Source organism: Nomascus leucogenys, chromosome 16 (assembly GCF_006542625.1).
Source record: "Nomascus leucogenys isolate Asia chromosome 16, Asia_NLE_v1, whole genome shotgun sequence".
NCBI lineage: Eukaryota > Metazoa > Chordata > Mammalia > Primates > Hylobatidae > Nomascus > Nomascus leucogenys.
This window is the reverse complement of record NC_044396.1, coordinates 63,220,329-63,234,458: the sequence shown is the minus strand read 5'-3', so window position 1 is coordinate 63,234,458 and position 14,130 is coordinate 63,220,329. Positions and strand designations below refer to the sequence as shown.

The 14,130-nt window shown below is 34.1% G+C and overlaps 1 long non-coding RNA gene across 1 annotated transcript; it reads right to left on the bottom strand.

The window, feature by feature from the left end:
* Positions 1 to 2,265: 2,265 nt before the first annotated feature.
* LOC115830626 lies at positions 2,266 to 13,263 on the bottom strand. The gene is made up of 3 exons (XR_004026155.1): positions 13,161 to 13,263; positions 4,035 to 4,044; positions 2,266 to 2,278 (listed from the first exon to the last, which is right to left on the bottom strand). It is a non-coding gene; the product is annotated as an uncharacterized LOC115830626 (long non-coding RNA).
* Between the last annotated feature and the right edge of the window lie 867 nt (positions 13,264 to 14,130).

Here is a 14,130-nt window from a genome sequence, read left to right as displayed (position 1 = left end):
TTATAAAAAGCCCTCTAAGCATAAAAAGCCCTGGGCCAGATGGATTCATAACCAAATTATAGCAAACATACAAAGAAGAGCTAGTAAGAATACTACCAAAATTATACCAAAAAATGAGGAAGAGAGACTCCTTGCTAATTCATTCTACAAAGCCAGCATTATTCTAATACCAAAACCTGGCAGAGACACAACAAAAAGAGAAAACTTCAGGCCAATGTCTCTGATAAACATAAATGTAAAATTCCTGAACACAATTCTAGCAAACCAAAGCCAGCAACACATCAAAAAGTTAATTAATCACAATCAAGTGGGCTTTCTTCCTAGGATGCAATGGTGGTTGTGCATATGCAAATCAATAAATTGGATTCATAAAATAAAAAAAAAACCATATGATCATCTTCATAGAGGCAGAAAAGGCTTTTGATAAAATTCAATATCCCTTCATGTTAAAAACACTAAACAAAATAGGTATCAAATAAAAATATCTCAAAATAATAAGTACCATCTATAACAAACACACAGCCACCAACATAGTGGATAAGCAAAAGCTGGAACCATTTCCACTGAGAACTGGAACAAGACAAGGATGCCCACTTTCACCACTTCTATTCAACATAGTACTGGAATTCCTAGCCAGAGCAATCAGGCAAGAGAAAGAAAGGGAAGGCATTTAAAAAGGTAGAGAGGAGGTCAAATGATCTCTCTTCATGGATGATGGTTCTATACCTAGAAAACCTAATAGACTCTGCCAGAACGCTCTTAGATCTGATAAACAAGTTCAGTAAAGTTTCAGAATAAAAAGTCGATGTACAGAAATTGGCTGCATTTCTATACACCAATAAAATGCAAGCTGAGAGCCAAATCAAGAAAGCAATTCCGTTTACAGCTGCCACAAAAATAATAAAATAGCTAGGAATACAGCTTACCAAGGAAGTGAAAGATTTCTGACAAGAATTACAAACCACTAAAGAAAGAAATCAGAGACAACACAAAGAAATAGAAAAACATTCCATGCTCATGGATTGGAAGAATCAATATTGAGAAAATGACTGTACTGCCCAAAGCAATTTACAGATTCAGTGCTATATCTATCAAACTACCGATGTCATTATTCACAGAATTAAAAAAAAAAAAACTATACTGAAAGTCATATGAAACCAATAAAGAGCCCAAATTGCCAAAGCAATACTAAGCAATAAGAATGAAACCAGAGGTGTCACACTGTCGAACTTCAATCTATATTACAAAGCTATAGTAACCAAAACAGCATGGTGCTGGTATAGAAATAAACATGTGGAGCAATGGAACATAATAGAGAACCCAGAAATAAAGCTACAAATCTAAAACCACCTGATCTTCAATAAAGTTAACAATTACAAACAATAGGAAACGGAATCCATTTTCAATAAATGGTTCTGGGAAAACTGGCTAGCCACATGTAAAAAAATTGAATCTGAGGCCATTTCTTTCACCATATACAAAAATTAACTCAATATAGATTAAAAGTTTAAATGTAAGATCTAAAACAATAAAAACTCTAGAAGGAAACCTAGCAAATACCATTTTGGCATTTGGCAAATAATTTATGACTACCCAAAAGCAATTGGAACAGAAACAAAAATTGACAAGTGGGGCCTAATTAAATTAAACAGTTTCTGCATGGCAAAAGAGCTATCAACAGTGTAAACAGACAACCTACAGAGTGGGAGAAAATATTCACTGTCTATGTATCTGATAAAGATCTAATATCCATAAGGAACTTAAATAATTACATAACCAAAAAGCAAATAACCTCATTAAAACATGGGGAAAATACATGTGGAGACACTTCTCAAAAATACATGTGGCCAACAAATATGTGAAAACATACTCATTTTCACTAAATCATTAGAGAAATGCAAGTCAAAACCACAATAAGATACTATCTTTAGGCAGAATGTAAATTAGTTCAGCCACTATACAAAATATTTGGGAAATTTCTCAAATAAGTTAATTAGAACTACCATTCAATCCAGCAATCCTATTACTGGGTGTATACCCAAGGAAAAATAGATTATTATGCCAAAAAGAACATATGTGTACATGTGTACACATATGTTCAGCCTGCACTATTCACAACAGCAAAGACATGAGATAAATCATTTTCCAATCAGTAGTAGACTGGACAAAGAAGATCTGATACACAGACATCGTGGAATACTACACAGCCATAAAAAAGAACAAAATCATGTCCTTTGCAGCAACATGGAAGCAGCTGAAGGTCATTATCCTAAACAAACTAATGCAGAAACAGAAAACTAAATGCTGTCTATACTCACTAAAATGTGGAAACTAAACACTGAATACACATGGACACAAAGATGGGAACAACAAACACCGGGGACTGTACCCTTGAGAGGAGAGGGTAATGGGGCTATAGGTTGTAAGGTTACCTATCAGGTACTGTGTTCTCTACCTGGATGATAGGATCATTCGTACCCTAAGCTTCAGTGACACTCAATTTACCCATGTAACAATCCTGCCCATCTATCCCCAGAACCTAAAATAAAAGTAGAAAAAGAACAAAAACTATATATATGTATACACACACACACACACACACTTATACATACACAATTCTAGCAAACCAAATCCAGCAACACATCAAAAAGTTAATTAATCACAATCAAGTGGGCTTTCTTTTATATGTGTGTGTGTATGTGTCTCTGTGTGTGTATATATATACACATATATAGTTTTATAAATGACAGCTAAAGCAGAAGCAATACAAGAATGAAGAAACACTGTGGGGTGGGAATTGATCCATGACCATGAGGTCCATAGATGTAACGTATATCACACCATCCAGAAGACTGGAGGATTTACCCAGGGGTTAATGCTGTTGTCATGGTTGAGCCAGGGAAACTTTAACATGCAAAACAGCATGCATAGGTCAAATAGAAAATCCAGTATCGTATTTGTCTGGAAACATAATATTTTCAGTTTACTAATAAAAGTAAGGATTATGATGCGGCAAAATTGCCAAGCTAAGGGAAAAAGCTTTGTTTTTCCATTAGCTTTCCCAACTATATTTACACTGATTGTTTCTTTGATTCTTACTATTTCAACTCAGCTTCAATATATGCTTTATACTGTTAATTTCTGTTAATGAATTACCAGTTGCAATGATTGCTGAGGGGCAAAGTTTAATGGGATGATGTGTAACTTTAGAATTTACACTATATATATATATAGTTATATATATATCTAGTTTATATATATAACTATATATAACTATATATACTATATATAAAACTATATATAACTATATATACTATATATAACTATATATATATATATAAAACTTTCATAGAATTCTTCCACAACTATGCATAGGCAAAATAATTTTCTCTGTTTGGAGAACAATACTTGCATGGAGGTGCATGTTGGGCTAAAAGTATTTGATGAACTTAAAAAAGTATACACAAGAAGTGGTTTCTTTTAAGCTTTACCTTCCAGCAATGGTCAGGCTTAGCACATGTTGAATTATTAAATATTCCTCAAAGTAAATGAAATATATTCCAATAATTAGAGAAATTTTACTGTTACAATAAAGAGCTTTATTCTGAGAAACTTCTACTTACCGTTATGTGACTAAAAACAATGCTATGTTCTTGGAATGCATACAGATGCTGACAATAAAGAATATTAATTTATAAAACTGGAAAGCATTTTATAAAAACTGTTTTGGCTTGGCACAGTGGCTCAGGTCTGTAATCCCAGCACTTTGGTAGGCTGAGGTGAGTGGATCACGAGGTCAGGTGTTCAAGACCAGCCTGGCCAAGATGGTGAAACCCTGTCTCTACTAAAAATACAAAAAAAATTAGTCAGGCGTGGTGGTGGGCATCTGTAATCCCAGCCACTCTGGAGGCTGAGGCAGAGAATTGCTTGAACCTGGGAGGCAGAGGTTGCAGTGAGCCAAGATCGCACCACTGCACTCCAGCCTGGGCAACAGAGCGAGACTCCATCTAAAAATAAAAAACAAAAACAAAAACAAAAACAAAACTGTTTTATGGTGGCAGAAAAAGGAGGAGAATCATCTTTGAAAACTAAAATAGGATGTTCAAAACGCCTAAGTTTAGGGACACGGATCACAAAACTTAGTTAAAAGAATAAATTAGATATGTGTCAAATAAATAAGGCCCACATGCATATAGCCCTAGTTCACTAAACTTATTTGGTTGCTTTATTTAATGTTATAAATAAATAAACTGTTTATTAATTTTCTTGATTTTTGAATGTTAAAAATGAAATAAAACTTGTAATGAAATATTTTTATATGAAAACAGCATTAGAGAACTCTAATCTGTCAATGAAGAAAAATTGTTGAAGCTTATACTATTGTACTGTTAAAGGTCAGCTCCAAATCCCAGGTCAATTGACTGCAGTTGGAAATCCAACTCTGCATGAGTGAGTAAGTTGAGAAATCTACACCAAAGGGAATCATCTTTCTAGAAGTGAAATCAAGGAATATTTGACAGAGTAGAATAAAATATTTTTTATTCTTTATTTAAGGAGAAAACAAATACTGTTCTAATAGACGTTTTCTTCACAGGAAAATATAATATGTTGTAAAATATTTTCAGTTTGTGTCTCATATAACAACATTTTAAAATGAAATAGTAGTCGTAATAGATAATCATTTTAAAATCATTTGACCTTTAATTGTATATTAAGTTTTTAATTTGTTTCCAGTTTTTATTTTGTAAATTTCACACTAATTTTTTTAACATATGCTGATTGTAAACAAAAGAAATGTTGAAAAATAAAATATGAATTCTTAGTGAATTTTGGATATAATATAAATGTCTATCTACTTCATGTTAAAGAAGTACATATTACATCTACTTCATGTAAAAGAAGTAGAGAGACATTTATAAAGAAATCTATATAAACTTGTCAAAGCAGTTGTTTTAAAGTTAGAAAAAATACAGTATGTTGGAATATGTTATTACATAAAATGTTATTACATAAAAACAGGTATATATTATGAATGTTTAAAATTAGCCATTCACAGCTTATGAAATTTTGGGGTTTATGTTGAAAAAAATCCACAGTTGTGCTTTGTGTTTATCTTATATTAAATAACAAAATTTTGAAAATAAACAAATATTTAACAAAAATTTAAAAATATTATTGAGATATTTATTGATTATAACTTGATGATATACAATGTCAAGTGCTTCTAGACCATTAATAAGAATATAAGATGTGCTCACATAAAGTATTATAGGAAATTTGTTTAAATATTCACCAATTGGAAATTTGATTCCATGCTATGAGACAGACTTTTATTAAAGATTTAGCGTGGACAGCTTTATGTAAACCCCACAGATGACACATGGCTCATAAGTCCTCAGACACTGTCACTGGCTTTGTCTGTTCCCTGTGACTGACATGTCAACTTTTATTTCTGAATCTGAAAATCCCTGATGCATCTATGTTTTTTGTGATTCCTGACAGCCTCACTCAAAGATGAAACAATATTTTGGATAACTTTTGACTTACTGAATTTTGAAGTTGGAAGAGATCAGTAAAACTTTCCTATTTATAAATATATAGATAGGAAATAAGAAGTTCAGAAGTTTTAAGTGGCTAAATTTTTCTAAGGTCAAACTGACTTAAAAAAACAGGATGTATCTAACTGCTATTTTCTACTTTCACGTTACCTTTTTATTTTCTTCCGATGAGTAAGAAAAGAAGTTATGTGAACAGTAGTGTATATTTTTAAATGCTACCACCCACATCTTTCTCTGTTCACTGGCATCTCTGCACTACTAGTAGTGAGTTCAGCATCAAGAGTGAGACCAAAAATAGTCTGGATATAGAACTAGAGCTTTGTTCTTCTCTGTGTCAGGAAAGTCACTTCAGCAAAGCTGAGAAATCAGTTATTATGTGCTAAGTGTCAATAGCTGGTAAGTGAAGTATCTGAGATAAACAAAAAAGCATAAAGAGGCAACATCCTAGGCTTTGAAGAATTTATGTTTGGGCTATAAAAATAAAAAGGAACAACTAAAATATAAATAGACAAAGATATGTGGGTGTGAGTGTGTCCAGAAACTAAAAAGGTGCCTGAGGAATGATGCAGGCATGTTAAAACAAGATAAAAGCCAACTTGTCTAGGATGTACTTACAAAATATGGGACAATTTGAATATCAATATATGTAATAGTAATGGCAGACTATAACTTAATAAATAAAGTAGAATTAATGAGGTTATACTGATATAAATAAAGATATGAGTAAATGTGAGAGAAAAAATAATTCTTCCTGAATGTGAAATGCCAGGTGGTAAATGCATAAGAACTGATGAAATTAGAGAGTCACCATTTGGCAACAATAACAGTTACAACTGACCTGAGAAAAATCATCAATTGATGTTATAATTATTGGGTGAAAAGTAATGAGAAATCGGACTTTAGTATCAAAGAATCTTTCCGCAAAAGACTTTTTAATTAGATACATTAGTTAGATACATTGATTTGAAAATACCAACAGGAGAAATTTGGCAGATGCCACTTTAACCATATGACCAAAATTAACATCACCAGTAATGAAAGAAATCAAAATCTTGTACCACCTGGTAAGATATAATGAGAATATAGTATCACTTCTGTGATATTTTTGTCCTTAATGTTTAACTACAATCTAAGCAGGGGAGGAAGAAGAGAAGTATCAGATAACCATAAAGATACTCAACAAAATGGAAGCTTAAAGTCTTTAAAAATGCTATGATCATCAAAGATAAGACTGAGGAATTGTTGCAGATTGAAGGTGACTAAGAAGATATGACAAATAAATATTAGGTGAGATCCTGGATGTTTTAGCTGAGTTCTTTATCTGAATAGTGGGTAAAACTTGAATGGGATTTATAAATTAGATGGGTAGTATTATGAAGAATATTAATTTCCTAAATTTTATGGTTATATTATACTTTTCAAAGTATTCTAGCTAACTATTGATCTTCTTGAAGAAAGAAAGAAGGAAAAAAGAGAGACACATGAAGGAAAAAAGAGAGACACATGAAGAAAAAAAGAGGAAAGTAAAATTGTGATTCTAAACAGGTGTAGGTAGAGAGCCGCTGTAGGGTAGAGAGCTGATCTTCCCAGCGGAGACCTAGAAAACCTTAGGGCAAGAGGGAATCATGACTGCATGACCTCAACTTACATTTACTTGACCCAGAAAAAATATGTTATGTCTGCTTATTCTTCCACCTATTTATCAATCATCCTTAGTGAGGAAAAATATGATAAAGCAAATGTGGTAAAATGTTAGCAATAGAAAGGAAGGGGTGTAGAATATTTTAGTGTTCTCTGTCTTATTCTTGAAAATTTTCTTCCAATTTTGAAATTATTTCATATTAAAAAGGTAAGAAAATAATGAAAATGACACGTTTGATGTTATAAAATGTTTATGGCTAGCAATTATTAATCTAATCTGATCTATTAACAAAAGTGTTGTTGATGTTGAGAGTTGTCTCCGGTGTTTTATGACCAATTTTGAACTCGAATAAGAAAACAGCTTGACTTTGCTTTTTGTCTCAAATCATTTCCATAGTCTACAATAAACATAAAATAAACAGCAAATAAAGTCATTAGCAAATAAATAAAGCAAGAAGTGCCCATTAAGATGATGTATAACATAAACACATTTACTTACATATGTATTCCAATATCAAATTCCAACAATGCAAAAAACGCAATACTTTTGCACTCACCTTATAGCGTCATATCAAGGAAAAAGGCAGTGAAGAGCATAAAAAAGAAAATTTCAAATTTTCTACAACCACCCCTCTCCCATTCTCCAAAGGTTCCACATAGCGGGGGAAGAGAATCAGTGTGCTTGGGGAAGAGAGAGTGAAGTGATTATAGGACTTTGCATTGGAACTCAGTACTGCTAAGTCACAGAAGAAAGCAACACAGGGTAGAATTCAGCCAGTGGCCACAGAGGGAGCATTTAAACTAGCCCTAACCAGAGGGGAATCATCCATCCTAGAGGTTGGAACCTGAGTTCCAGCTAGCCTCACCACAGCAGGCTCAAGTACACTGGGGTCCCAAATAAACTTGAAAGTCTGGGCCACAAGGACTGCAATTCCCAGGCAATTCCTGCTGCTATACTGGGCTCAGAGCCAGTGGACTTGGGGTGAACACATGCAGTGGGACACCAGCTGGGGAGTGCTTGTGTCACCCATCCTCTACCTCCATATGGTCTGGAGTTGCTCTGGGAGAGACTCCTTTCTTCCACTGGAGGAGAGGAGATGAGACAGTAAAGAGGATGTTTGTCTCGCAACTTGAATACCAGCTTAATCATGGTAAAATAAACCACCAAGCAGAGTCCTGAAGCTCCCATTCCAGTATGCTTATGGATGATATTCCTAGACCCACCTTGGGCCAGAGGGAACCTTCTGTCACAAGGAAAAAATGCACTCTTTGTAGAAGTCATCTCCTGCTGACAAAAGAGCCCTTAGGCTTTGTATAAACATCAGTGGTAGCCATGGTTGCCATAGGCGTGAGGTAATAATGGCCATGGGGAGACTTCTGCCTGAAGAAAGGATAGTGAAAAATAAAGAGGACTTCTTCTTGTAAATTCAGTACCAGCTCAGCCATAGCAAAATAAACACCAAGCAGATTCCTAAAGTCCTGATTCCAGGCCCTAGTTCTTGGACAACATTTCTAGATCCACCCTGGGTCAGAAGGGAAACTGTTGCCCTGAAGGAAAAACCTATTCCTGGGAGGATTCATCATCTGCTGACTAAAGAGCCCTATGGTCTTGTATAAACATCAGCTGTAGCCAGGAAATGGTTTCTACAAGCCTTGGGCAAGACCCAGTGCTGTGCTGGCTTAAGATGTACCTCTCCTCAATTCTAGGCAGCTAGACATGGAAAAAGACAGTGTTTGTTTGGGGGAAAGTAAGGGAAGAGAAAAAGAGACTGCATTATAATCCAGGGAATTCTAGACCTTACCCAACACCACCATGGCATCACTTCTAGGAGTCACAGTGTTACTGGGCTTGTGGTGCCCCCTAATGAAAATACAGCTGCAGTGACCAAAAAGCTAGACCACAATATTCAATTTCCTTTGAATATCTGGAAAGCTTTCTCAAGAATATGGGGACAAACAAGCCCGGACTCTGATTAGAATATGTAACTAACTTTTCAATGCCCAGACATTGACAAACATTCACAAGCATCAAGACCATCCAGGAAAACATACCTCACAAGTGAACTAAATAGGTAACTGGTGACCAATCCCAAAGTGACAGAGATATATGACCTTTCAGAGAGACAATTTAAAATAGCTGTTTTGGGGAAGTTTAACTAAATTAAAGAAAACACAGAGAAGGAATTCAGAATTTTATCAGATCATTTTAACAATGAGATTGAAATAATTTTAAAATCAGGCAGAAATTCTGGAGCTGAAAAATTATATTGAGGAACATGTCAGAGTCTCTCAACAGCAGAATAGATCAAGCAGAATAGAGAATTAGTGAGATAGAAGACAGGCTATTTGGAAATATACAGGCAAAAGAATCAAAAGAAAACAGAATAAATAGGAATGGAGCACACTTACAGAGATCTAGAAAACAGCCTTAAAATGGCAAATCTCGGTTACTGGCCTTAAAGAGGAGGTATATTGAAAAATCAGGAGAGAAAGTTTATTCGAAGAGGTAATAACAGAAAACTTTCCAAACCTAGAGAAAGATATCAATATCTAAGTACAAGAAGTTTATAGAACACCAAGCAGATTTAACTCAAATAAGAATACCTCAAGACATTTAATAATAATCCCTCCAAATCAAGGATAAAGAATGGATTCTAAAGGCAATAACTGAAAAAAAACAAGCAACATGAAAAGAAGCTCCAATACATCTAGCAGCTTACTTCACAGTGCAAATCTTACAGGACACAAAAAAAATGGCATGGTATATTTAAATTGCCAAAGGGGAAAAAAGCTTTTTTTTTTCCCTTGCATTTTTATCCAGCTAAAATATCCTTCAAACATGAAGGAGAAATAAAGACTTTCCCAGACAAACAAAAGCTGAGGGATATCACCGACACTAGACCTTTCTTACAAGAAAGGAAGAAAGAAAAGCCACAAAACAACAAGAAAACAGAGTGGCTGAATGGATTAAAAACAAAACAAGACAAAAAACAGAAACCAAGATTCAATTATTTGTTGGCTACTAGAAACACTTCACCTATAAAGCCATACATAGAGTGAAAATAAAGAGATGGAAAAAGATACTTCATGCAAATGGAAACAGAGCAGAAATTAAGAGCAAGAGTAGCTGTACTTATATCAGACAAATTAGATTTTGAGACAAAAACTATAAAAAGATATAAAGAAGATAATTATGTAATAATAAAAGGCTCAATTCAGCAAGAGGATATAACAATTATAAATATATATGCACTAAATGTTGAAGCACCAAGATATATAAAGCAAATATTAGAGCTGAAAAGAGAGATAGACCTCAATACAATAATAGCTGGAGACTTCAACACCTCACTTTTACCATTGGAAATATGACCCAGAAGGAAAATCCACACAAAAAAAATCAGATTTAATTTGCACTATAGGACAAATGGAACTAATGGATATTACAGAACATTTCATCCAATGGCTGCAGGGTACATATTGTTCTCCGCAACATGGATCATTCTCTAGGACAGATCATACCACAAAACAAGTCTTAAAAATTCACAAAATTTGAAAATCATATCAAGAAGCTTCTCTGATCACTGTGGAATAAAACTAGAAATCAATAATAAGAACTTCAGAAACTATACAAACGCATGGAAATTAAACAATATGCTCCTGAATGACCAGTGGGTCAATGAAGAAATTAAGAAGAAAATTGAAAATTTTCTTGAAACAAATGAACATGAAAATCCAACATACCAAACGTATAGGTTATAACAAAACCAGTACTAAAGGGGAAAGTTTAGAGAGTAAGTGCTTACATCAAACAAGTACAAAAACTTCAAATGAACAACCTAATGATGCATCTTAAAGTATTGGAAAAGCAAGAGCAAACTAAATTCAAAATTAGTAGAAGAAAAGGAAGAATAAAGATCAGAGCAGAAATAAATGAAATTAAAATTTAAAAAATTCAAAAGATCAATGAAATGAAAGGTTGTTGTTTTTAGATAAGTAAAATTAACACATTTTAGCCACAGTAACTGATTAAAAAAGAGCAAATACTTAAAGAAATAAAATCAATGATGAAAAAGGAGATACTACAACCAATACTGCAGAAATTCAAAGGATCGTGAGAGACTACTATGAGTAATTACATGCCAATAAATTGAAAAACCTAAAAGAAATGAATAAATTTTGAAACACACAACCTACAAAGATTGAATCATGAAGAAATCCAAAACCCGAATAGACCAATAACTAGGAGCAAGATAAAAGCCATAATAAAACGTCACCCAGCAAACAAAAGCCTGGGACCTGATGACTTCACTGCTGAATTTTACCATTTAGAGGAGAACTAATAGCAATGCTATTCAAATTATTCTGAAACATAGAGGAAGAGGGAAACTTCCAAATTCATTCTATGATGCCAGTATTACTCTGATACCAAAACCACACACAGACACATAAAGAGAAGAAAACTACAGGCCAATATCTCTGATGAACATTGATGCAAAAATCCTTAACAAAACACTAGCAAAATGAATTCACAACACATTTAAAAGATCATTTGGCCACGCATGGTGGCTCAGGCCTGTAATCCCAGAACTTTAGGAGGCGGAGGTGGGTGGACCATGAAGTCAGGAGATTGAGACCATCCTGGCCAACATGGTGAAACCCCATCTCTACTAAAAATACACACACACACACATACACACGCACACACACACACAAACAATTAGCTGAGTGTGGTGGCACACGCCTGTAGTCCCAGCTACTTAGGAGGCTGAGGCAGGAGAATTGCTTGAACCTGGGAGACGGTGGTTGCAGTGAGCTGAGATCGTGCCACCGCACTCTGGCTGGGAGACAGAGTGAGACTCCATCACAAAAAAAAAAAAAAAAAAAAAAAAAAGTAGATTTTTTTATTATTGACTCAGTGGGATGCAAGGATAATTCAACATATAAAAATCATTTGATGTGATACATCATATCAACAGAATGAAGAACAAAAATCATACAATTACTACAACTGATTATGAAAAAGCATACACTCCTTCACAATGAAAAGCCTCAAAAACCAGGTATAGAAGAAGCCTACCTGAAAACAATAAAAGCCATATATGGCAGACCCACAGCTAGTATCACACTGAATATGAAAAAACTGAAAGCCTTTCCTCTCAGATATGGAAAGTGACAAGGGTGCCCACTATGACCACTGTTATTCTACATAGTACTGGAACTTCCAGCTACAGCAATCAGAGAAGGAAAAAAAGGATATCCAAATTTGAAAGAAATAAGTCAAATTATCCTTGTTTGCAGATGATATAATCTTATATTTGTAAAAAACCTAAAGACTCCACCAAAAAACTATTAGAACAGATAAACAAATTCAGGAAAGTTACAGATACAAAATCAACACATAAAATCAGTAGCATTTCTATATGCTAACAGTGAGCTATCTAAAAAAGAAATAAAGAAGTAATCTCATTTAAAATAACTAGAAATAAAATAACATACATAGGAATAAACTTACCAAAGAAGTGAAAAATCTCCAACAGAAACTATGAAACACTGTTGCAAGAAATTAAAGAGGAAACCAAAAAAGAAAAGGAAGATATTCTATGTTCATAGATTGGAAGAATCAATATGGTTAAAATATCTATACTATCCAAAGAAATCTATAGACTCAATGCAATCCCCATCAAAATGTCAAGAATATTATTCACATAAATATTCAAAATAATTCTAAAATTTATGTGGAATCACAAATGACCCAGAATAGCCAAAGACATTCTGAGCAAAAGAATAAAAAATTGCCATATCTGATGGCACACACTTGTAGCCCCAGCTACTAGGAAGACTGAAGTGGGAGGATTGCTTAAGTCCAGGAGTTAAAGGTTGCAGTGAGCTATGATCACACTACTGCACGCCAGCCTTGGTGACAGAGAAAGACCTTGTTTCTATTTTTTTTAGAGGATAAACCTGGATGAATCACATTACTTGAATTCAAATTATACTAGAGAGCTGTAGTAACCAAAACAGCATGGCACTGGCATAAAAACAGGCACATAGACCAATGGGAGAAAATAGAGGACATAGCAAGAAATCCACCTGCAGTGAGCTCATTTTTGACAAAGGTGCCAAGAACATACGTTGGGGATAGGGCACTCTCTTCAATAAATGGTGCTGGGAAAATTGAATATCCATATGCAGAAAAACAAAACTAAACTCCTATCTCCCATCATATGCAAAAATCAAATAATAATGGATTAAAGACTTAAATCTAAGACCTCAGACTGTGAAACTACTCCATGAAAACACTGGGGAAACTCTCCAGGTATTAGTCTATGCAAAGTTTTATTGAGCAATGCTTGAAAGCACAGCAACCAAAGTAAAAATGAACAAATGGGGTCACGTCAATTTAAAAAGCTTCTGCACAGCAAAAGAAAAAAATCAACAAAGTGAAGAGACAATCCACAAAACGGAAGAAAATGTATGCAAACTATTCATCTGACAAGATATTAATAACCAGAATATATAAGGAGCTCAAACAAATCAATAGAAAAAAAATCTCATAACCTGATTTAAAAATGAGCAAAAGATCTTAATAGACATTTCTGAAAAGAAGATATACAAACGGCAAACAGGTATTTGAAAAGGTGCTCAACATCGTTGATTTTTAGAGAATTGAAACTCAAAACTAAAATGATATATGATCTCACCTCAGTTAAAATGGATGGCTTTTATTCAAAAGACAGGCAATAACGAATGCTGGCAAGAATGTGGAGAGCAGAGAACTCTCATTTACTGTTGGTGAATATGTAAATTAGCTCAGCTGCTATAGAGAAGAGCTTGGAGGTTTCTCAAAAACTAAAAGTAGAAGTATCATATGATCCAGCAATTCTACTGCTAGATATGTACACCAAATAAAGGAAATTAGTATATCAAAGAG